The sequence below is a fragment of the Delphinapterus leucas genome, chromosome 3 (assembly GCF_059928025.1).
Source record: "Delphinapterus leucas isolate spDelLeu-1000000601 "Yukka" chromosome 3, BTC_Dleu_Yukka2, whole genome shotgun sequence".
NCBI lineage: Eukaryota > Metazoa > Chordata > Mammalia > Artiodactyla > Monodontidae > Delphinapterus > Delphinapterus leucas.
In genome coordinates, this window is record NC_143131.1 from 136641771 (window position 1) to 136666706 (window position 24936).

Here is a 24936-nt window from a genome sequence, read left to right on the forward strand (position 1 = left end):
TTGGCCAGACTAACTGAAGTTGCCACCAACTTCGGAAGAAAGATCAGTCTTGAACATTTGAGATGTCCATTAGACATTCAAAATATAATGTCAAGAAACTAGACAACAAGAAACTCCCCTGGAGTTTAGGGGAGGAGTATGCAATGAAGATATTAATTTGAGGCACTCCAGCATGAAGTGGCTGGGGAGCAGATGAGAAACCAGCAAAGGGCTCTGAGGAAGGGCAATCAGTGAAGCAGAATCAAAACCCAGAGAGGGCTAAGAAGGCTGGTTTCATGAGCCAGTATCCACTATTAAATAGCTTGTGCTGTCACCTAATACTATGCTTACCCCTACTTGGGGTTACTTTTAGTTCGGCAGAACACATGGATTTTATTCAGTTATTTAACAAATAGTTAAGCAGGATGCTGTGTGCTGGGAATTAATCATCAGTCTTTGGGGCCAAGAAATCTCCCCAGATAAAGTGATGTTTAAGGTTTTACCTGGAAAGTGTGAATAGGAATTCATGAAAGACGGAGTTTTAGGGGTGAGAAAAAATGTTTCAGGAAGAAGAAACAGTAAGAGCAAAGGCCTAGAAAGGAAAGGGAATGAATACTGTCTCTGTGGAATTGAAAGTAATTCAGCCTGGTGGGAGCTTGGGACTCAAGGACAGGATGAAAGAGCAAGATCTAGAGATGAGCAATAAACAGATCACAAAGGACTTTGAGTACCATGATAAATTTAAAGGTTTTCCTTAGGTTAAAGCAGAAAGTTTGAAGGTCTGTAAGAAGGGAAGTGACAATTAGACTTTATAATATGTTTTGATACCTGGTAGAGTGAGTTCCTATGCTTTTATTTTCATTTTTATAGCATGTAATTATTTGCTCTTTATTATTAAATATCTTCTTCCTTACTAAAAAAAAAAAAAAAAAAAAAAACCCAAACCATAAAAACAACATAGCCTATTGTGATGGTTAATTTTATGTGTCAACTCCGCTGGGCTATGACGCTCAGATAGTCAAGCGTTATTCTGGATGTTTCTGTGAGGGTGTTTTTTGGATGATGTTAACATTGAAACCGGTGACTCTCAGTAAAGAAGATTGCCCTCCATATTGTGGATGGGTCTCATCCAATCAGTTGAAGGCCTGAATAGAAAAAAAGATTGACTTCCTTGAGCAAGAAGAAATTCTGCCAGCAGACGGCCTTTGGACTTGAACTACAACATCAGGTCTTTCCCAGCTTCCAGACTGAGGGCCTTGGCATTTGAATAGCAACTTTAGCCCTTCCCTGAGTCTCCAGTCTGCTAGTCTACCTTTCAAATTTTAGATGTGCCAGCCTCCATAACTGCACGAGCAAATTCCTTAAAATAAATTTCTCTCTATATATACACACATCCTATCGGCTCTGTCTCTCTGTAAAACCCTGACTAACATAGCTGAGAAGGGGAGATTGGAAGCAGGAGGACTCACCAGGCTCTGCATATGCCATGTAGGCTTGGGTAGCTCCCTGAGCATTTGTTTTTCCCTGCCTACTCCACACCAGGGATCTCAGAGAGGCTGTCCTGAGTGCTCCAAGACTGCTCCTGGCATGAGAGTCAGAGCCAGGAGCCAGCATCCTTACTATCTGCCAAAGCTGGACCAGGAAAAACTCACTTCAAACTGGCAAGATCCCACCTGTAATTTAATTTTAGATAAAGATTCTTAAACATTTAAAAGCTTTCATTTATTAATCTTCTTGTACTTTGTATGCATCCATAGTTTTGTCTTATCAAGAGAGATACTTTAAATGTTCAAACGACTTCCTGACAAGTCGAATGAGAAATGAGAATGAATAAATAAAGAGCTGGCAAGCCACTTCTGAAACGTGCCAACCTCAAATGGATCTCTGATCCATCCAAGGGTGTTTTGAAGCGTGGAGAGAAAACTAGGTGTAAAAAGAATCCTTCCAATTTTTTGTCAGGTTGATCCACTCAGAGAATGAGAAATGTGAACCCTGCCCTGGGCCACTCCTGTACTGATGTTCCAAGAACCCTGATATTTCCCTGCCATGAATCTCACACAATTTCAGGAGCATTTATTAGCCTGCACGTTCAGAAACTCTCTTGATCTCCTGGGAAACTTCTACTGGCCAGGTTTCCTAATGTCCAGTTGACCAGTTGACAAGAGAGGCGGGCTTTCTCTCTCTGTGTTGTCTTAGCTATAAAGAAAGTCCAACCTTTACTGCTGAGACATAAATAACAACAACAACATAATCTTCCACACTGAAAAGTATGGCTTTTGTAATTCATAATTTTAAAAAGAAGACAGAGAAAAGATAATGATATTTAAAGAGAAAGAAAGTAGATTTTCAAAATCCTTTGAAAGATGTGTTTAAGTTACTTGATTTATTTCAACAGCTCTCTGCTCTCACCCAAATAAATTAAGGGAAACATCAAAATATCTAGAATTTGACAATTCTCAGCTTTTAAAAATAACATTTAGAAAATGTAAACCTATAAACATAAAATGGAAATTTAGGAGTAAACACTTCTCTCTTCTTTTTGATCCCCTAAAGATTTTGGACTTGTTTCTAATTTCACTGTCAAAGATGCTGTATCTCCAAAAGCTAAACTGAGGCTGTAGAATATATCAGGTAGCAGCTAAGTAAAGGGGTTAAGGGCGTGGGATTTGGAGTTGGCCAGCTCTGGGATGCAATACCAATCATTGCCATTTTGTGTCCTCTGCAACATAGATATGGCAATTGTTCACACCTCACAGAGTTGTTTAGAGAATTGAATTCATAACACATACTGGGAGGGGAGAGTGTCAGGTACTGGAACTATTTCTCAGGTTCTTCTTTCCTTCCTCCCTTTATTTTGTCTTGTCCTCTTCGCTTTCTTCCTCCTTCTCTCCTTTCCCAGGACACCAAGGTGGGAGCAGGTTCTTCTGCTCATCACTATGGATTAGTGATTTTCAAACTGTTTTGTTTATCAACCAATAATAATACATTTTATTATTGTGATTAGGATGAAATTTCTTCTTTGCATTTCCCGTCTCCAACCACTGTGGCTTCATCTCAGCAATTTCTGGATACTTTCTTTTACTAGTTCTTTTTTTTTTTTTTTTAATCATCTGTAAACTACATTTATTGTGCTTACTGGGCACTGGGCACATCAGATACAAAAGAGTTGGGATGGGGGCAGGTAAGAACTTAAGAAATTAAATATACACATTAATTTTACCACAAATTCTAACTAGGGAAGTACAAAATTTGTACAAATTATACTTTATAATGAAATTTTGATGTCTGTCAAAAGGATAAGCTATACATACAATGCAATAAAAATGTTTTAAAATTGTGCTTAATATCACAGAACTACCCTGAAATGGGTTGATAAAATGCCTATACAGCATTATACACATATATTTCACATTAAAGATTTGACCCCATTGTTGAGAAATCTATGGTTGACAACTATATGTACAGTTCCTCTAAGAAACATTGCAGCATTTGTAGTCCATCTCTCCTTTAAACTCCACCTTATTTTAGTTTTACTTACTATCGAGTTCTCTTCAGACCCGTTTATATTTCTTTTGTCTGATCATCTTCTTCGAGTTTCCTGATTTCATTTTTTAAACAATTTATAGTTTCACGACTTGCTTTTAATCTCTCCTTAAGATCTGCAATTTCAAAGCTTGTTTTTTTTTTTCCGCAGCTTCTAATTTTTCTCTGGTTTTCACTTCAAGTTCTGCAAATTCTGTTTCATGCTTATAGGATCCTAAGGTAAGCTGACGAGATGTTAATAATTGTTGTATCATCGCTGTTGTGTCTTGAAATATCATTTCATCATAGAGCTCTGAAACCACTGTCTTTTTTCCCAGCATTGCATTGGTGTCTGATTGAAATAGCTTTAATAAATGATATAGTGTTACAGGTCTTTCATTAGGATCAATGAAAAATATTTTGATGACTATTTCGATTTCACCCCAGCCTGCTTCAGTAATTTCATATGGAGGCTTAGTAACAACTCTTAAAGGATTGCCATAGCTTTCATGTAATTTAAATTGGATTTTCTTCACATATGCTGACATATCCTCATTTCGATATGGTTTTACATATACTGTCCACTGATGGGTGTGCCCATCCTCTTCTCTTTTCTTTCCAAAATATCGAGCAACATTACCATAAATGATTGGTTTAACAGTAGTAACCCCCTTCACTCCCCCGCCGGAGTCAGGCCCAGATTCTGCCATTCTCTTGAACATATTGTCCTACGGAAGAAGCCGGCGCCACCAGGGAAAGAGACCGGAGCTGGCGGACTCGCCGCTCCACTCAGAGGCCCCACACCTCCCGCGCGGTACCAGGAGGAGGGTTTCTAGCCGAAGGAGGATGGGTCAGCAGGACTCGGGGTGCTGAGGGATCACCAACGCCTCACCGCGGGGGGCGTCACGGAGATGAGAGCGGTGGAAAGCGGGACCTTTTTATTAGTTCTTCACTTTCAGGTTCATTCACTAAATTCCAGTCTACACAGGGTCTTTGGGGAGGTGGAAATGTGTGGGTAGCTTCCCTTGCCCACTGAATTTGTGCCCATGCTTCATCCCCAGAGTTGACATAGTGGAGAATCTTAGGGCTCATGACCCCCCTCCACCCCATCAGTGACAAAGTGCCCCAGAGCCTCCACCCTCGCCTCCCTTTTCTCCCTTGGGTGCTCTCCCAGCAGTTCTCTGCCCCTTCAGGATTCTTTGCTCCTCTCCCAAATCCTTGCTCTGGTGGCTCTGTCTTATTCTCCGTCAGGGCCATGTGCCTGCTGAGTGGGCCCAGGAGGTGTTGTAGGAGAGTAAGGGGCTTCTGCTCTACCGGCAGGAGAGAGACAAAAGCCCTCCGAGTGAGTGATCTAAAAGCCAACCAGACTGTTTACATTGTGAAAACTTCTGCTGGCAATTTTCTGTACCTATTTCTACTAAAAAAGTTTCTCTATTTTTTGTTTTGAGAGTACACGGAAGTATTTTACTTTCTTACCTTTATAAGGTGTCAGCTTCCAGGAAAGGGAAGAAAACTGATCATTCCACCACTATAATGGCATAGAAGCTTGTTCACTCTACACACACTCTCATGGAGCTTGTCATATGCTCCTTCCTCAATCTCGGTTTGAGGATTACGACTCTAAAACCTCAGCATGGATTTTTGGCACAAGAAAGATGAAAGTTTCTGTGTCTCTCTGGCCTTACTGTACCTGCCCATAAAGTAAAAGATTCAGTGCCGTGGGGGCTTCTTGCATTCTCAGATTAATCTGGCATCACTGGGCTTGCAATTCCTCAAGACAACAACTGGATGGTGCTCAGTAGTGACCGCCTCTTTAGATAGAGCTTGTTTCTCCCCAGTTACCCACAGTCCCCACCACTCCCTATGTATTACACCAGGCCTGTGTTATTTGTCTACAATTTCATTAAGCCCTGTGTCCACATTTGAGCTTCCAAGATATATCAATCCTTTAACTAAATTTTGTATCTCATTAGCCTTTTGACCTTCAGAACTGGAACCAATTATTCCCCACCCACTTTGGACTTCTATTACTAGAAATACTGTATTACTGATCCAATATCAAATTCATGCTTTTGAGTCTCAGCACTTTCCGAGGTGGAGTGACCAAGGACCCACTAGGTCACAGATGGGAGTGCAGTGATGAATCTAACATCTTAAATGAAGCTGTAGAGGAAAAAAAAAACCACATTTCTTTCCTACTCCATGTTCCAGCCTGTTTGATTCTTTCATGGGTCAAACACTGCCACTCTAGCGGCACACCTGGGCCAGTGCCACGGGCTGGCTTCCTAAGCTTCATTGTGCCATCTGCTCCGAGGTCTGCCATTTCCCCAGGTCACTACCGCTGAATGGTATGCAGGTCTCCACTTGCCTGGAACCTGCTGCTTTTCTCCTTCCCAGTCTCAGAGAAAGCATCCCTCCCTCTCTCCTTACCCTGAAAGACACTCATGTGCCTCAGTACTTGTGGGGTGCTAAGCATCATCCCTGAGTATCTTCCAGCAGTGTCTCCTTTCTATCCAATACAAATCTCTGAAATGAAAAGATATATATATATATATATATATATATATATATATATAAATACTAATAACCTAGTTGGCTACCTGAAACAAAAGGAAAGATCAGAACATGCACAAATCAAGATATTGATAAGAAGACCACCTAAGAAGCCTAATCGTTTGCGGCTTGTCTGCAACTTGTCATCCCATGATCATTCTTTGGTTCTAGGCTATGTGGTGGGGTGATGCTGTAGTGGGTAATGTGCACATTTGGCTAATGCTCTGATACAGAGATTTGAAGAGACAAGAATGTGTTTATTTTGTTGCTGTCTGCTTTAGGAAATCAAGGACTGTGGACTGATTGTGTCTCCTGCCATCCCTGAGAATTTTTCTCACTAAACTGGTATTATTCTGGGAGGTGGATCTAAAGGTTTAGAAAAATATTCTGTATGGGAAATGCCATATGATATTTCATAATTAGAACAAGTTTCAGAAGAGAGCAAGGGTAGTTCCACTTTAGGATATTATAGTAGTTAGAATATGAGTGGAGGAATTTTCTCATTGCCAATTGAATAGCTTTTTCGGGGGGAAATATCTGGGAATGTTCTCCTCCCAAGGTAAGTAATAGACCATGACCCCACCTACAGTACCATTTCCTATTGGCCCTCTCAGCATACCCCGCCCACACAGGCTCATGAACACACACGCACACACATGCACGCATGCACACACATGCACGCATGCACCACCAGTTATGTGAACGTGTTCATGGATTTGAGCATACATGTGTTCTCTCTGCTGGACAGAAATGTAGAAAGTTAGCATGAAGGATTGCAAATGGAAGAACTGTACATTTCTAGATGATACGATGTGCAATTTGCAGTGTAAGCTGGCAGGAACTGGGCCTTCACTATAGGTGAGTTATTTTCAGTAGTGTCATTCCTTGGTAGCTATAGCTCCTTCTAATCATGACTTCATTGGACAATTTTGCCCTGACAGTCGGCCTTGCTCAGGTGGACAGAGTCTATGAGGTGCTATTTGGACATTCGAAAGTCAATAAGAGTGAGAGACACTAGGCTTGTCCCCAACTAATTCGCTGGCCTCAGGAGACTTCCCATGCATTTGAGAGCTTCCATATAATCCAAGAGGGTAGGGACCTTGTGAGCCTAAGCACTAATTTTCTAGTAGCATTACAAGGTCTGGCAGATGGCAGGCTCTCAGCAAATGTTTCTTGGGAAATGACCAAAATGAATGAGAACTGAACATGCCTGGTCACCCACTTTTAATGATGAGGTGGAAAGAATTTGCAAGGAATTGTGGGTGAGTCCAGGCTGGGTAGGAATCCAAGTTCTTCTACTCTCACGGGCAAGGTACTTATTCTTTCCGATCTTGAATTTCTGCTACTCTTAGGAATATGGTAAGGATTAAGTAAGTATTCAATTCTCAAAGTACTTAGTGTAACGTCTTCAGAGGATATATGTAGAATGTTAAATGAATCACGTTTGTCATATGATTTTCATGATTGAAGCCAAGTTCTTAATTAATTACCCATAAGTATATAACCTAAGAGAACATTTAATAATTACTATGACGTTTTAGGTATCATAATAGAATTCGTGATAAAACATGCTGAATATTCTAGTAACGATTATAATTAATAATAGCAACAATACTACTGTTGTTGCTATCATCTACTGTCATCTACTGTTTACAAACCACTTAACGTGTTTGTACCATGCTAAGGACTTCTTACGGGTTATTTCATTTCAACTATACAGCAGCTCTATGAAGGAGGTACAATTATATTTTTTTCTTCAGATAAGAAAAATGAGAGGTGGATGGATTAGATAGCTGCACAATCATACACCTAATATGTGACAAATCAGAGCTCAAACTCAAGGCTGCCCTAGAGCCCATCCCAAGTTCCCAAATTTTTATTGCCTTTTAGAAAAGTTATAATTCTACATTCTAACTCGTATTCATAGATCAAAAAAAATTCTGAACTCAATGAAACCACTTATACACACATCGTTTTAAGTTTTATTTATACTTCTTAGTTCAAGAATTACACACTAGCCAACATTATTATATATTTACATGCTGAAAGTGGCTGTAATGTTTAAATCCAAGAAAATAATTCTTATGTGCTACTCATTTATAATCCTCATTTGTTACTATCTCATGTATCCCAGAGATTGTAGTAATCCTGTTTTTTAGAAAGACATGAAAATAAATGCAATGATATCCACTTGTGTTTTGCATTTTCTAGCCATTGGAAAATGTGCATTATGTGCATATTAAGAAAGGCTACAAGGTAATTAGTAAGGCTGATAATCACTACATTGTGAAGAAACTAGAATATCACTTTTTATAAAAGGACAATTCAGAACTGTGCAGGGACAATATTCATAACAGAACTATTTGAACACCCATGCAAATAAAAACTTTAAAATGTTATGGAATTTAAATTATTTTCAACTTTGAATTAATATGTTTAAAATGAACACTGAACTCAAATTATTGAACTAAAAAGAGAAAGATACAAGCTGATGAAACTGTCAACTTGCTTCAGATGGTGCCAGGACACACATATGGGCATCAGAATAATGACGTGTGACAGGAAAGAGACATTTGGTTTTAAAGTTAAAAAAACACAAAGATTTGTTCTTCAGTTTGGATCGCATTTACCTTTTTCACAAAACAAATTCTCGAAGCAAATTAAAACCCGATGTCAGTGTTTTGCATTCATCTATGGATTTACAGAAATGTTTTACTTCAATTTGCAAATAACTAATAGATATTTAAGTGTTTTTTTTTCTTAAATGACTTCTTTAGTGTGGTGTCTTAATTAGCATTCTGTTGGCTCCTTACTACTTTTTACAATGTTCCTAGTGTATTTGGAAAATATTTTTTAAACCTTTGGTGTGAAGCAGTGTCTTTTTTTCCCATTTTCCCTCATTTTTTCTTTTTCCTTTTCTTTTTTTTTTTAATAATTCTGGAGTCTTTGGTTAAAAGGAACAATACCACCTAAGGACAAAATGCTATTATTAAAAAAAAGGTCTTCTCTATGTATTATGTGTAACACATTTTCTGGAGCAGGTATGAATAAAAAGCATTTTTATTTCCTGAAGTGCCATCAATATAAACTTTTACTCTTTGAAAATTGAGATTTAAGTTATGATCTTTGATTTCTTAAACTCTTACATATAAAAAATTCTATCAAGTAATCAATGATCATTTCTGCTTTTCCCAGTTGACATTTCTAAGGCTATCTCTTGGTTGTTTCATCGACTACATAAACACTATAGCATTTCCCATAGAGGGGGCAGGAGTGGGAATGACTGAGCGGGCAAGTAAAAGAGTACGTGTGTTTGAATGTGTGTGTGTGTGTGTGTGTCTGTGTGATAGCAAATTGAAACCCTTCTGTCTGGGATCCCAAACCATTTATGCAAAAGGGTATTTAAATTTCTCTGCTGGGGCTGCAGCAACTGTACTTAGTAAAAAAATAAATAAAAATTAAGGGAAAAAAACCTAAACAATTATTTGTATCTATCGACTATTCATTTACAGCATGTTTAATTATTTACATAATAACACATCAACTTAAGCCATAAACAGAATTAGCATGTTGCCTTACCATAAAATACAAATTAGAAGTTAAAAATATTTAAGAAATCTGTTTTAATATTTACACACGTTCAGTGAAAGTTATGGTTGCTCACATTACATGGACTCTGTATACTCAGCAAAATGGCATGATTGCTACAGTTGAGAATATCTGCCCTAACCAACATGGTGGGGTTTAGTTATTTTTTTTCCTCCTCCTAGGAGGAATTTTTTTTTTTTTATCATTTTGTGTTTTCTTAAGACATTTTTCTTTTTAAATCACCAATGGACAATGTTATTTGTTTCCTTGAAAAAGAGAATAGACAAGCAATGTGAAAACTAGTTAATTTCTATGTTCTGAGGTACAGTACTATTGTAGTGTCAAACTGTGCAGTGGTTCATAAGAACTGTAGGCATTGATTTGCTGAAAGAGAAATGCTCAGTACCCTGTATTACTTGTTTCAATATGTTGATTTGTCAGTTGCCAAATGAAAAATATTCATACACTGATTTAATGAAGGAAATAAACATATTAGCTTATTCCTTTTGTTTTTCAACGTATGAATGCATATATATGTATGTATGTTTACATGGATCTATATATACACATATATACATGTAGATATGTTGTAGACCTGCTTGTTGGCTGTTTTTGTTATTGAGTATGACTTTACTCATCAAATTGGACAACAGTTACCTATAGAAAATGGAAATGTCTTAGTTGCCAATTTAATGTGGGTCTTGCTTAAAATAAACGTGACTCATTTCCCCATTATGCATTCCACTGAACTTTCTCTATGCATTGTGCTTTTGTAAGCTGACAGATTTTTTGTGTTCCTAATGCTAGAATGTAAAGTCTTTTGGTTCCTAAACCATTTTTATTATTATTATTATTTCACTTAGCACTGCTTTTGAAGAAATGAGAAAAGGTCTAGATGGCACTGCTTAAGTCTTTTCCCATTATTGAATTGCAGTAGAAAGAATTGTAACATTCCTTATGCAAACACATGATTATGTTGCATGAGTTTTCAGTTCTGAAAATGCATTTCATACCTACTAGCAGTCATGTACAATATATATACAGATTGAGATCAAAGATTGCATTTAGACTGTGCATTTTAGAGTCAGAATTTGCCTATGAATTTCACAAAGATGAAAAACACCTTAATTGCTGGCTATCTGGCTATTTTATTACCAAAAGAAAAACTATACATATATATATAAACTGATAGTAATACCATATCAGAATTGCCAAAACATACTTTTGTGGTCCTTAAATTTAAACACTGGATATCAAGCTGACTGGTCTTTTTGAAGACTTAAAGATCTAGCACCCCTCCCTGGCCCTCCCCCAATTTGGTGACTAAAATCCAATTCAAACACAATAAATATACACTTTAAGAATAAATTCTATATCTACTGTTATCTCTGGGCAGGATGAGGCAGTTTTTTCTACCTACATGGTTACTGAATGCCAATATATGGATTTCGCTCTAGGGCTTCTGTTTCAAGGTCCCATCTTCTCCTTTTCCCTAGATTTTTCTTATCTCTGCAGGCGGAAATGAATCCCTGGTCATATGCTTTTGAGGCTCATGTTGCAAAGCTGCTTCTGTCCACTTTGATCTAGATTTCTCTGTTGACTTCCCTGGACATCAAAATTTTGTTGTAACCATAAATGGCAATATGAAGGATTTTTATGGCTTTTATGATAATTGCAATTAAGAGCCCACTTTTAGGTTGGAGCTCTGAGTTGTCTCTAGAAAAACCTTTCCAGAATGGCATTTTGGAGTTGTACACCTGAGTTATCAATATGCTTCTTCCTGATATATGCTACTCAAACTTTAAGCCCTAGTGACAAGGGGCAGGCACTTTTATTAGCGTGATGTCCCAAAATGATTGCCCAGGGGAAAGTGTGTCCCCGGAGAAACTTGAGGAATCTCTGCTCTGAGCCCAGGGGCAGCATGTAGGTTGGATTCTGCCCAAAGATCATACTCAGAGGTGTTCAAGTGTATAATCAAAAAAATAAGGGCCAGAGTTCCCTATGCTGGTGAAAAAAAATATCATCCCATTTGGGAGGGCAAATTCAGAAAGCTGGATGCTAAACCTTTTTTTTCTCTAATAGTGGGAATAGAAGGGCAGCAAGACTCCATCATATTTGAAGCTGCTGAATCATCAGGGAAAGAAAACATACATTTTATCCACAGGCAGATACTGGCCTTGGCTACTATGCACAATTAGGGATGTTACTCTGAAAAGAAGTGTTTATTTTTTAAATAGAAGTAGCAAAGTCATCCTCCAAGAAAAAGTTCAGTCAAATCAAACTCTAAGGAAAAATGAGCAATTCACTATTTTCTCCGAGAAAGGCAAAATATGAACCGCACATTGACAGAATAAAATATATTAGCTTATTCTCTTGCCTGTCCAACATATGAATGCATATATCCAATTAGTATAGAAAGAAGCACAATCACATAATTTAAAAATTGAATAAAAACAGTACATTGTGCCTGCCTGATTATGTTATATATTTTTCTGCAGTATCAACTGAGGCTCATAACATTCACCATGTTAATGTTATTCTGTTTTCCATGACTTTTCCTATTTTCTTTGATTAGGCAGATTGCAACATACACAATGAAATCGCCCTTAAAAATATCAAACCCAGCAAAACTACAAAGTAACCCTACTTGTGCACATAATCTTTGAAGTACTATTTGCTATGAAAGATACAAAGGTGAACTTCACTGCCCATAAGGAAACATAGTTCTCTCAAAATCTCTCCAAAGCCTTACTTCGTCTGTCTCTTAAGAATATAATCAGAATTTCAGAAGCAAGAAAAGTTAGAAAAGACCATTAATCCTCTAAAGAAATGAACAAATCCTTCCTTTGAAATAACCTATTAAATTCAGAAATAAACTGTAGGAAAATGTTGTAGAGACAGCTGACACTGTCTGAGAAAAGCATCCTGTTTGCTAGCTCTGTCTGTGCTTTATATTCATATATTGGAATGACTCCCAGCGTAACCTAAGATGATTCTAATTCCACTATCTTTTCTATTTGGGGGTTGTCTTTTTATTAGATAAACTATAAAAACCTCTCTAGGTATGCTGTCAAAAGCTTGTGAGGTTGGAGGAAAAAAATCTCTCTCACTCTACCTTTCGCCACTGAACACAGTATGTGTGGACCAGATGCTACAAGGGGCTGATAAGGGTCATGCTGCTCACTTGCTTTAATTTTGTTACAACAGCTGTTTCTGGATTTTCCACTCTGCTCTGGGTTATTAACTCTTAGTTTAACAACCTCGGAAATAGCCTCTTAGAAAAATTTCTTTGGGCCCCATGCATGAAAACATTCAGAAGTCTCCTCTTCTCTAAATGTCAAAGTAGAAGATGTTGGAGTTGATTCTTATGCTCAAGCAAACAGAGCCTGGCCAAACTGGTTTCCTGAGTCTGTGTCTTGACTCTCCCTATCCTGTTTGAACTACATGAGAACCTTCTACAATCCAGTGGGAATTAACTTCCCATGGCACCATTATCACCGTAATAAGACAGGAATAGACCATCTTCAGTTAGCATGTTTGCGTGGCACGGCAGACCGCATGCCAACCTTAGGAAGGAAGACGGGGAGTATCTGGGTATGACCGCTTCTCTGCGAAATGACTGATGACGCTATTGACCCTTCCAGAATATCTTCTAAATTACTGCCCTCCGTATAGGCTGTGCGCTAAGCAGATAAAGTGGGACACTCAGATTCAGTCTTGCCAGCATGTGTACAAATCACTTGCATTTTAACTGGAAAACCACAGGGACCTTAGTGTATTCATGACTTAGCAGAAGCAACCCAAATGGTATGAAATGGACCACAGGATAGGCCAGCAACTAAGGTATTTTAGCATCACTTTTGTCCTGGAGTGATGTGTTTTCCAAGTTCTACGTCAGGCTGTACAACTGGTTTGAGGAGGGATCTAGTCCTTGCTTCCCATGGGAGGCTATGTTTTAGTTCACATAGTAAAGCCAATAGACGATGTTGAAGAAGGAAAAAACCACGGGGAAGAATATGCGGGACCACCGATCTATGGCATTCACATCAGTCAAGTCGGGGATGGTGATTTTCAGTTGGGAGGCGCGTCTCCGCAGGCGGCTTTTCTTCTGTGCCACGTGCCGTTCCAGGGCATTTCGGCCAAAACTATGCCTGGGTAACCCGGCTTTCCGATACTGGATGCTGGAGGCATCGCAGGCCAGCATTGTGCTCCTGGGGTCTCCAAGTCCCAGCACAGCCTCGGAAGTGGCCATTTCATTTTTTATCTCAAGAGTGCTCAGTAATATGTTCTCATGGGGGTCCATCTGGAAAGGAGAAGAACCAAACAAGACTTTCAAAATAATAAGCCTTTAATGGTGATTATTACACAAGGCACTATGATATGTAGTTTAGAAATTTATCATAGTGGTTAAGAGAACTGGATTTGCAGTGACATGATCTAAATTTGAATTGTGGCTCTGCAACTATCACCTATGTGAGTTTCAGCTTCTTCATTTATTAAATGGTATAATAATCCAACCCTAGAGGACGGCTGTAATGAGGTAAAAGTATAATAGATTGTTGCGAGTATCATTTTCATGATTTCTACTTAGAGCACACAGAAAATGGAAAGCAGGACCCCCCCTTTAAAGAATTTACAGTCTTAATTACAACTACCTAAAAAATTAAACTGAACTAGGTATGAAATAGCATTAGAGGATGAATTATTGAATTGTGCTCAAAATAGAAGTCTAACTACAGATGAATTCATGATAAAACTAGAACTAAAAACAGTAGGTAAGGAGAGGTCTTCAAGATGGCAGAGGAGAAAGACATGGAGATCACCTTCCTCCCCACAAATACATCAGAAATACATCTATGTGTGAAACAACTCCTACAGAACACCTACTGAATGCTGGCAGAAGACCGCAGACTTCCCAAAAGGGTCTTTGTGCTCCAGCCAGGTGGCAGGACTGTGTCTCTGAGGTGGGAGAGCTGAGATCAGGACATTGGTCCACCAAAGACCTCTTGGCTCCATGTAATATCAAACAGTGAAAGCTCTCCCAGAGATCTCCATCTCAATGCTAAGACCCAGATCCACTCAAGGACCAGCAAGCTACAGTGCTGGACACCCTATGCCAAACACCTAGCAAGACAGGAACACAACCCCATCCATTAGCAGAGAGGCTGCCTAAAATCATAGTAAGGTCAGAGACACCCCAAAACACATCACCGGATGTGGTCCTGCCCACCAGAAAAACAACATCCAGCCTTATGCACCAGAACACAGGCACCAGTCCCCTCCACCAGGAAGCCTACACAACCCACTGAACCTACCTTAGATACTGGGGGCAGACACCAAAAACAATGGGAACTAAGAACCTGCAGCCTGTGAAAAGGAGACCCCAAACACAGTAAGATAAGCAAAATGAGAAGACAGAGAAACACACAGCAGATGAAGGAGCAAGGTAAAAACCCACCAGACCAAACAAATGAAGAGGAAATAGGCAGTCTACCTGAAAAAGAATTCAGAGTAAAGATACTAAAGATGATCCAAAATCTTGGAAACAGAATTCAGAAAATACAAGAAACGTTTAACAAGGACCTAGAAGAACTAAAGAGCAAATAAACAATGATGAACAACACAATACATGAAATTAAAAATTCTCTAGAAGGAATCAATAACAGAATAACTGAGGCAGAAGAACGGATAAGTGATCTGGAAGAAAAAATAGTGGAAATAACTACTGCAGATCAGAATAAAGAAAAAAGAATGAAAAGAATTGAGGACAGTCTCAGAAACCACTGGGACAACATTAAACACACCAATATTCAAAATACAGGGGTCCCAGAGGAAGAAGAGAAAAAGAAAGGGACTGAGTAAATATTTGAAGAGATTATAGTTGAACACTTCACTAATATGGGAAAAGAAATAGTCAATAAAGTCCAGGAAGCGCTGAGAGTCCTATTCCGGATAAATCCAAGGAGAAACATGCCAAGACACATATTAATCAAACTATCAGAAATTAAATACAAAGAAAAAATATTAAAAGCAGCAAGGGAAAAACAACAAATAATATACAAGGGAGTCCTCATGAGGTTAACAGCTGATCTTTCAGCAGAAGCTCTGCAAGCCAGAAGGGAGTGACAGGACATATTTAAAGTGATGAAAGGAAAAACCTACAATCAACACTACTCTACCCAGCAAGGATCTCGTTCAGATTTGACGGAGAAATTAAAACCTTTACAGACAAGCAAAAGCTAAGAGAATTCAGCACCACCAAACCAGCTTTACAACAAATGCTAAAGGAACTTCCCTAGACAGGAAACGCAGGAGAAGGAAATATCTACAATAACAAACACAAAACAATTAAGAAAATGGTAATAGGAACATACATATCAATAACCACCTTAAATGTAAATGGATTAAATGCTCCAACCAAAAGACATAGAGTGGCTGAATGGATAAAAAGACAACACCTGTATATATGCTGTCTACAAGAGACCCACTTCAGACCTAGGGACACATACAGACTGAAAGTGAGGGGATGGAAACAGATATTCCATGCAAATGGAAATCAAAATAAATCTGGAGTAGCAATTCTCATATCAGACAAAATAGACTTTAAAATAAAGACTATTACAAGAGACAAAGAAGGACACTACATAATGATCAAGGGATCAATCTAAGAAGAAGATATACAATTGTAAATATTTATGCACCCAACATAGGAGCACCTCAATACATAGGCAAATGCGAACAGCCATAAAAGGCGAAATTGACAGTAACACATTCATAGAAGGGGACTTTAACACCCCACTTTCACCAATGCACACATCATCCACAATGAAAATAAATAAGGAAACACAAGCTTTAAATGATACACTAAACAAGATGGACTTAATTGATATTTATAGGACATTCCATACAAAAACAACAGAATCCACTTTCTTCTCAAGTGCTCATGGAACATTCTCCAGGATAGATCATATCATGGGTCACAAATCAAGCCTTGGTAAATTTAAGAAAATTGAAATCGTATCAAGTATATTTTCGACCACAACGCTATGAGGAAACCCATTAGAGGAAAAAATCAGTAAATATACAAACACATAAAAGCTAAACAATACACTACTAAATAACCAAGAGATCACTGAAGAAATCAAAGAGGAAATAAAAAAATACCTAGAAACAAAAGACAATGAAAACGTGACAACCCAAAATCTATGGGATGCAGCAAAAACAGTTCAAAGAAGGAAGTTTATAGCAATACAATCCTACCTCAAGAAACAAGAAACATCTCAAATAAACAACCTAACCTTACACCTAAAGGAACAAGGGAAAGAACAAACAAAACCCAAACTTAGTAGAAGGGAAGAAATCATAAAATCAGAGCAGAAATAAATGAAATCGAAACAAAGAAAACAATAGCAAAGATCAATAAAACTAAAAGCTGGTTACTTGAGAAGACAAACAAAATTGATAAACCATTAGCCAGACTCATCAAGAAAAAGAGGGTGAAGACTTAAATCAACAAAATTAGAAATGAAAAAGGAGAAGTAAAAACTGACACTGCAGAAATACAAAGGATCATGAGAGATTACTACAAGCAACTATATTTCAATAAAATGGACAACCTGGAAGAAATGGACACATTCTTAGAAAAGCACAACCTTCTGAGACTGAACCAGGAAGAAATAGAAAATAGAAACAGACGAATCACAAGCACTGAAATTGAGACTGTGACTAAAAATCTTCCAACAAACGGAAGCCCAGGACCAGATGGCTTCACAGGCGAATTCTATCAAACATTTAGAGAAGAGCTAACACCTATCGTTCTCAAAGTCTTCGAAAAGATAGCAGAGGGAGAAACACTCCCAAACTCACTCTACGAGGCCACCATCACCCTGATATCAAAACCAGACAAAGATGTCACAAAGAAAGAAAACTACAGGCCAATATCACTGATGAACATAGATGCAAAAATCCTCAACAAAATACTAGTAAACAGAATCCCACAGCACATTAAAAGGATCGTACACCATGATCAAGTGGGGTTTATCCCAGGAATGCAAGCATTCTTCAATATATACAAATCAAGCAATGATACACCATATTAACAAACTGAAGGATAAACATCATATGATCATCTCAATAGATTAAGAAAAAGCTTTTGACAAAATTCAACACCCATTTATGATAAAAACCCTCCAGAAAGTAGGCGTAAAAGGAACTTACCTCAACATAATAAAGGCCATATATGACAAACCTACAGCCAACGTCATTCTTAATGGTGAAAAACTGAAACCATTTCCTGTAAGATCAGGAACAAGACAAGGTTGTTCACTCTTACCACTATTATTCAACATAGTTTTGGAAGTTTTAGCCACAGCAATCAGAGAAGATAAAGAAACAAAAGGAATCAAAATCGGAAAAGAAGAAGTAAAGGTGTCACTGTTTGAAGATGACATGATACTATACATAGATAATCCAAAAGATGCTACTAGAAAACTACTAGAGCTAATCAATGAATTTGGTAAAGTAGTAGGATACTAAATTAATGCACAGAAATCTCTTGCATTCCTATACAGTAATGTTGAAAAATGTGAAAGAGAAATGAAGGAAACACTCCCATTTACCATTGCAGCAAAAAGAATAAAATACCTAGGAATAAACCTACCTAAGGAGACAAAAGACCTGTATGCAGAAAACTATATATTTCTGTATGCAGAAAACTATATAAGACACTGATGAAAGAAATGAAGATGATACAAACAGATGGAGAGATATATCATGTTCTTGGTTTGGAAGAATCAACATTGTGAAAATACACTACCCAAAGCAATCTACAGATTCAATGCAATTCCTATCAAACTACCAACGGCATTTTTCACAGAGCTAGAACAAAACATTTCACAATTTGTATGGAAACACAAAAGACCCCAAATAGCCAAAGCAATCTTGACAAAGAAAAATGGAGCTGGAGGAATCAGGTTCCCGGACTTCAGACTATGCTACAAAGCTACAGTCATCAAGACAGTATGGTACTGGCACAAAAACAGAAATACAGATCAATGGAACCGGATCGAAAGCCCATAGATAAACCCACACACATATGGTCACCTTATCTTTGAAAAAAGAGGCGAGAATATACAATGGAGGAAAGACAGCCTCTTCAAGGAGTGGAGCTAGGAAAACTGCACAGCTACAAGTAAAAGAATTAAATTAGAACACTCCCTAACACCACACACAAAAATAAACTCAAAATGGATTAAAGACCTAAATGTAAGGGCAGACACTATAAAACTCTTAGAGGAAAACACAGGCAGAACACTCTATGACATACATCACAGCAAGATCCTTTTTGACCCACGTCCTAGAGGAATGGAAATAAAAACAAAAATAAACAAATGGGACCTAATGAAACTTAAAAGCTTTTGCACAGCAAAGGTAACCATAAACAAGATGAAAAGACAACCCTCAGAATAGGAGAAAGTATTTGCAAACGAAGCAACTGACAAAGGATTAATCTCCATAATTTACAAGCAGCTCATGCAGCTCAATATCAAGAAAACAAATAACCCAATCCAACAATGGGCAGAAGACCTAAATAGACATTTCTCCGAAGAAGATATACAGATTGCCAACAAACACATGAAAGGATGCTCAAAATCACCAATCATTAGAGAAATGCAAATCAAAACTACAATGAGGTATCACCTCACACCAGTCAGAATGGCCATCATCAAAAAATCTACAAACAATAAATGCTGGAGAGGGTGTGGAGAAAAGGGAACCCTCTTGCAGTGTTGCTGGGAATGTAGATTGATACAGCCACTGTGGAGAACAGTATGGAGGTTCCTTAAAAAACTAAAAATAGAACTACCATATGACCCAGCAATCCCACTACTGGGCATATACCCTGAGAAAACCATAATTCAAAAAGAGTCATGTACCACAATGTTCATTGCAGCTCTGTTTACAATAGCCAGGACATGGAAGCAACCTAAGTGTCCATCGACAGATGAATGGATAAGGAAGATGTGGCACATATATATATACAATGGAACATTCCTCATCCACAATAAGAAACGAAATTGAGTTATTCATGGAGTGCTGGATGGACCTAGAGTCTGTTATACAGAGTGAAGTAAGTGAGAAAGAGAAAAACAAATACTGTATGCTAACACATATATATGAATCTAAAAAAAAAAAGTGGTTGTGAAGAACCTAGGGGCAGGACCGGAATAAAGATGCAGATGTACAGAATGGACTTGAGGACACGGGGAAGGGGAAGGGTAAACTGGGACGAAGTGAAAGAGTGGCATGGACATATATATACTACCAAATGTAAAATAGATAGCTAGTGGGAAGCAGCCGCATATCACAGGGAGATCAGCTTGGTGCTTTGTGACCACCTAGAGGGGTGGGATAGGGAGGGTGGGAGGGAGCGCAAGAGGGAGGAGATATGGGGATATGTGTGTTGTTATAGCTGATTCACTTTATTATAAAGCAGAAACTAACACACCATTGTAAAGCAATTATACTCCAATAAAGATGCTAAAAGAAAGAAAAGGAAATAAATCTTTTATTCATTGCCAAGAAAAAAAAAACAAAAAAAGAACAAAAAAGAAAAACCGCAGGTAACATATATTAAGCACTTGATATACACACCAGAAACATTTTTGTATAACTTCATTTAATTGATGTGTCTTAATGCCCAGTTACAAGATGTCACCTTAAATTTGCAGTGTCATTGTAAATAGGGTAAAGGAAGAATTCTGAACAATAAAAATGCAGGCAACATGTGACTTGCCAAAATGCAATAGAATTCAGAACAACAAGGAACTTGAAAATAAGAGCTGAACAGACTGCGGGTGGTGGAGAGATGAATGGGGTGAGGAATTGACTTGCAATGGAAGGGAAGCAGGCAGGACTTAAGAGTTAGCCCAGAGTTATCTGTACTGAGTTGAATTCTGGGCCCAGGGAGTAGAATTAAGGTGGCTGTGTAGATACAGTGACCCTTTTTTCTCTTGGATTATTTCTTCTGGGCAAAGCTAAAGTAAAGGATGAATACTGACATCATGAATCCCCCAAATTAAATGATTATGTAATGCTTTTTGCTCTGTAAGCAGGGAAGATTTTTGTGTCTTATTTTTAAGAGGCCTCCATCGCTCTGGATAATTAACTGCAACAAGCTATTATTAACAATATAGTACATTTATTTTGGTGATGACTCAGAATATATCTATTGCCAATAATTAAAAAAATTTTTTAAATCAATTTTTGTGTATTTTACTTTTTCTGTTTCCAGTTTTACTGAGAAATAATTGACATATATCACTGTATAATTTTAAGGCACACAGCATGATGGTTTGATTTACATATATTGTGAAATGATTACCATAATAGGTTAAGCTAACATCCATCTTCTCATGTAGATACAATACAAAGAAAAGAAAAAAAAAAGGAAAAAAAATTTGTGATGAGAGCTCTTAGGATTTACTCTCTTAACTTTCCTATGTATCATACAGCTGTGTTCACTATAGTCATCATGTTGTACAGTATATCCCTAGTAACTATTTATCTCATAACTAAAACTTGTACCTAGTGCCTGGAACATAGCAGATGCTCAAGAAATAAATGCTGATTGAATGAAATTAATTTTGTGACACTTAATATCTCACTTAACGTCTTCATGCTTCAACAATACGATGGATTTAATTTGGCAACACCATTCTGAAGACTGGAACTGCATGGGACTATCCCTTGAGTTCCTTTTCTAATCTAAGGCTTCCGCCTCTATTCATACAGGTCTCTTGCTAGAGCAGCAGGCTCAGGCACCCGAGATCTGGAAACATTTCCAATGATACCCTGGACCACTTATATGGCAGATGCCCCATTTTTATGCACGAGAATGGAATTTAGTGAGTAGTGTCTAGTAGCTAAGACTAAGCATTTTACATACTGACCTTTCAGTTTCCCATTAGTCCTCTGGGATCAGCACAGATCTCATGCTCAGGAGATAAGGCACAGAGAGGTTAAGAAACTTAACACAAGTTCACCCAGTGAATAGGTGGCAGAGCAGGAACTGTAATCAGGTCTCTTTCACTGTGCCATGCTAAGGCACAGCCACAGCACCAAACCCCTCGAGCACTCTACAACTCATAAAAAGACGGTCTCAGTGCATGGTAGGGGCAGTCACTTGGAGGCTTGCAAAATTTCCTTAATGAGGGGGTAGATGAGAGTGTCTTGATTTAAATACATCACTAAAGATGGGAGCTAATGTAAAGTCCTGTTAACTATAACACTTGCAAGTAAGTAAACATCTGTGGTTTGAATGTTCATCAGCCCCACTAGCAAAAATTCTATTTAAGGAACCACCAATTCCCCACTCTCAGTTTCTGTGCTTCAGGTGTGGCCATAGCCAATCAGAGCAATCCTGACACAGTGCTTGTTTCAGTGATGGATACATGCTCATTTCAGAACCAATGGCATGTCACGAGCCCTCAGATAGGCATACCAGAGTAAAGACTCTCAAACTTTTCCACTGGATTTGTACCTAGAAGTATGTGGCCCTGAATCTACTGAATTTGTTGAGATGCTTCAACCGCAAGAGGAAATCCTAACTTGAAAAGGAGCAAACATAAGCAGACATGGAGAATCCATGACCTGATGACACTGCGTCTGTATCTGGACATGCCTGACTTGCTGATGCTAAGCAAGATAATGCATGTCTCTCTCTATTTTTTTTTTTTTTTTTGGCTTAAGCCATTGTGAGCTGAGTTTCCTATTACTTGAGACTCAAAGAATCTTAACTGAGACACAATTCATCTTGTTTATGGGTCTCAACAACCCTATAACATAGGCAGGGCAGGAAAGACATTAGAGACAGTTTCCACCTATAATAAGAATTTTTCACAACTCCAACTGAAATTAAGGAACTCTGCTAGAGTAATACAATCTTCAGTATGCAGAACAGTGTTGGGTTTCAATCCTTCTGGCTGGGACCAAAAGCATCTAGCAGCTGCTGGGTTTGGTGGCTAGCTGGTTAACTGGATGCATTTTCCTTTTTCCCCCTTGTCTTGTTTACTACTCTCTTCCCTTCAAAGGACGTGAACTGTGTTGGGAGCAAAGATCAAGTGTAAAAGCTTTGTATATGTGTTTCAACAGGCTCTTTTATATGTACCTCAAGTGGTAAAAGGGGAGAGCCTTTTTAATTTATTATGTTGAGCTTGTAACAGTAAATTATCTGTAGAGTTTATTTACTTTTAATCACCTTTATTGTTTAAATAAAATAAAAATAAATAAAAATAACTTTTATGCATGTGAAATTGAACTATTATCTTTCCTTTTTTCCCCTTTGAAACATTTGTTTTTGGAAGGTGGTTGCTGATGTGAGGGTTTTTTTTGAAGGACGTACCTACTGCACCACTGCAGAATACGCTGTATTTCCATTTTACAGGTCAGGAAACAAGTTCAGAAAAATGAAGTGAGTTAATTAAGATCTTACTACTTGTAAGTAATAAAACAGTGTAATAGCTCCTGTCTATTGATGATTATTTCAATGCAATAAGATTCCATGCTGCCTTTAGCATCTCCCAAAATTAGCCAAGGAAGCCTGACTCAGGTAGTGGTTTGGTGGGGGGAGAGTCTATTTCAGTGGCTCCCAAACTTTCATGTGCACCAGAGTTCCCTGGGAAGCCTTGTTAAAACACAGATCTCTGGGCCCCCTCCCAGAATTCCTCAGTTAGTAAGTCTGGGAGGCTCAGTAATCTGCATTTCTAAAAAGGTCCCAGGTGATGCTGGGCTAGGGTTCACGTTTGGAAAACTACTGGTCTGTTGTACAGTAGGAGAAGGACGTGACTAAATAAAGCAGCAGCAGAGGCCTTGAGGAACAATGAAAAAGCTGAAGTTCTAACCACTGTCCACACCATCAAGCTGAAAAGCAGTTTTCATAGAGAGAGAACACATGTAACTTCCATTTATTATTTACTAGAGACAGGCATTGTGTTAAAGTCTTTACACAACTGTAATAGTTAATCTTTTAAAGAATTTTTTAATTTTAATTGTTTCTACAATTTTGAAAGGTTACTTTCCATTTATAGTTATTCCAAAATATTAGCTATATTTCCTGTGTTGATACATCCTTGTATTCCCTGTGTTGTATACATCCTTGAGCCTACCTTATACCCAGTACTTCGTACTTCATACTCCCCCATCCCTATGTTGCCCCTCCTCCCCCTCCCCTCTGGTAATCGCTAGTTTGTTCTCTGTATCTGTAAGAATGTTCTTTTTCTGGTATATTCACCAGTTTGTTGTATTTTTAGTATTCCACATATAAGTGATAACATACAGTATTTGTCTTTCTCTGTCTGACTTATTTTACTTAGCATAGTGCCCTCCAAGTCCATCCATGCTGCTGCAAATGGCAACATTTCATTCTTTTTTATGGCTGAGTAGTATTCCATTGTGTGTATATACCACATCTTCTTTATCCATTCATCTGCTGATGGACACTTAGGTTGTTTCCATATCTTGGCTATTGTAAATAATGCTGCTATGAACACTGGGGTGCCATTTATCTTTTCAAATTAGAGTTTTTTGGGGTTTTTTTGCAGATATATATTTCAGATATATATATATATATCTCCAGGAGCGGAATTGCTAGGTTGTAATGTTTAATCTTGACAATAACATATGAGGAAGTTATTATTATTAATAGTCTCATTTTAAAAATAAGGAGATTGAGAATTAAGGATAGTTAGTGATCTGCCCAGAGCTGCAGTTAGTAAGTAGTACAGCTGGCATTTAATCTGTTTGTTCCATGGTTCCTGCTCCTAAGGATGAAACAATACAATTGCATATCTTGACACTTTCTTCAATTATAAGTTCTTTCTTGGAATGCCTTCTCAGTATCAGGCTGTACTTAGGTGATGAAATTTCAGAAAATGGAAGGAATAGCAACTGTCATGTGAATTTAGCTAATCTGTTTTAAAAATGAGTCTCCATCCCTCCCTTTCCAGACTTGCCCAAGTGGCCTTCCTAAATGCCTTTCTCTTCAATTGTCTTGTAGAGACACAGGAGAAACCACTAAACTGTCCCTTTTTTTGGTAAGAACATTAACAAGAGATGGTTCCTCTTTAACCTACCAGAAAGAGCATGGAGCAATCTCTACTGCCCTGGAAAACGTAACAAAATACTGATCAATATTTTTTGTCTTGTAATTTTCACCTATTTAAACACCCATGAGATTATTGTTGACAGTAATTAAAATGAGAGAGAAGGAAACCAAAAATACATGAAGGGAAACAG

The 24936-nt window shown here is 38.0% G+C and overlaps 1 pseudogene; it reads right to left on the bottom strand.

Annotated features, from left to right (window-relative positions):
- Window positions 1–3084: 3084 nt before the first annotated feature.
- Window positions 3085–4695, bottom strand: LOC111185515 (YEATS domain-containing protein 4 pseudogene; annotated as a pseudogene).
- Window positions 4696–24936: the final 20241 nt, after the last annotated feature.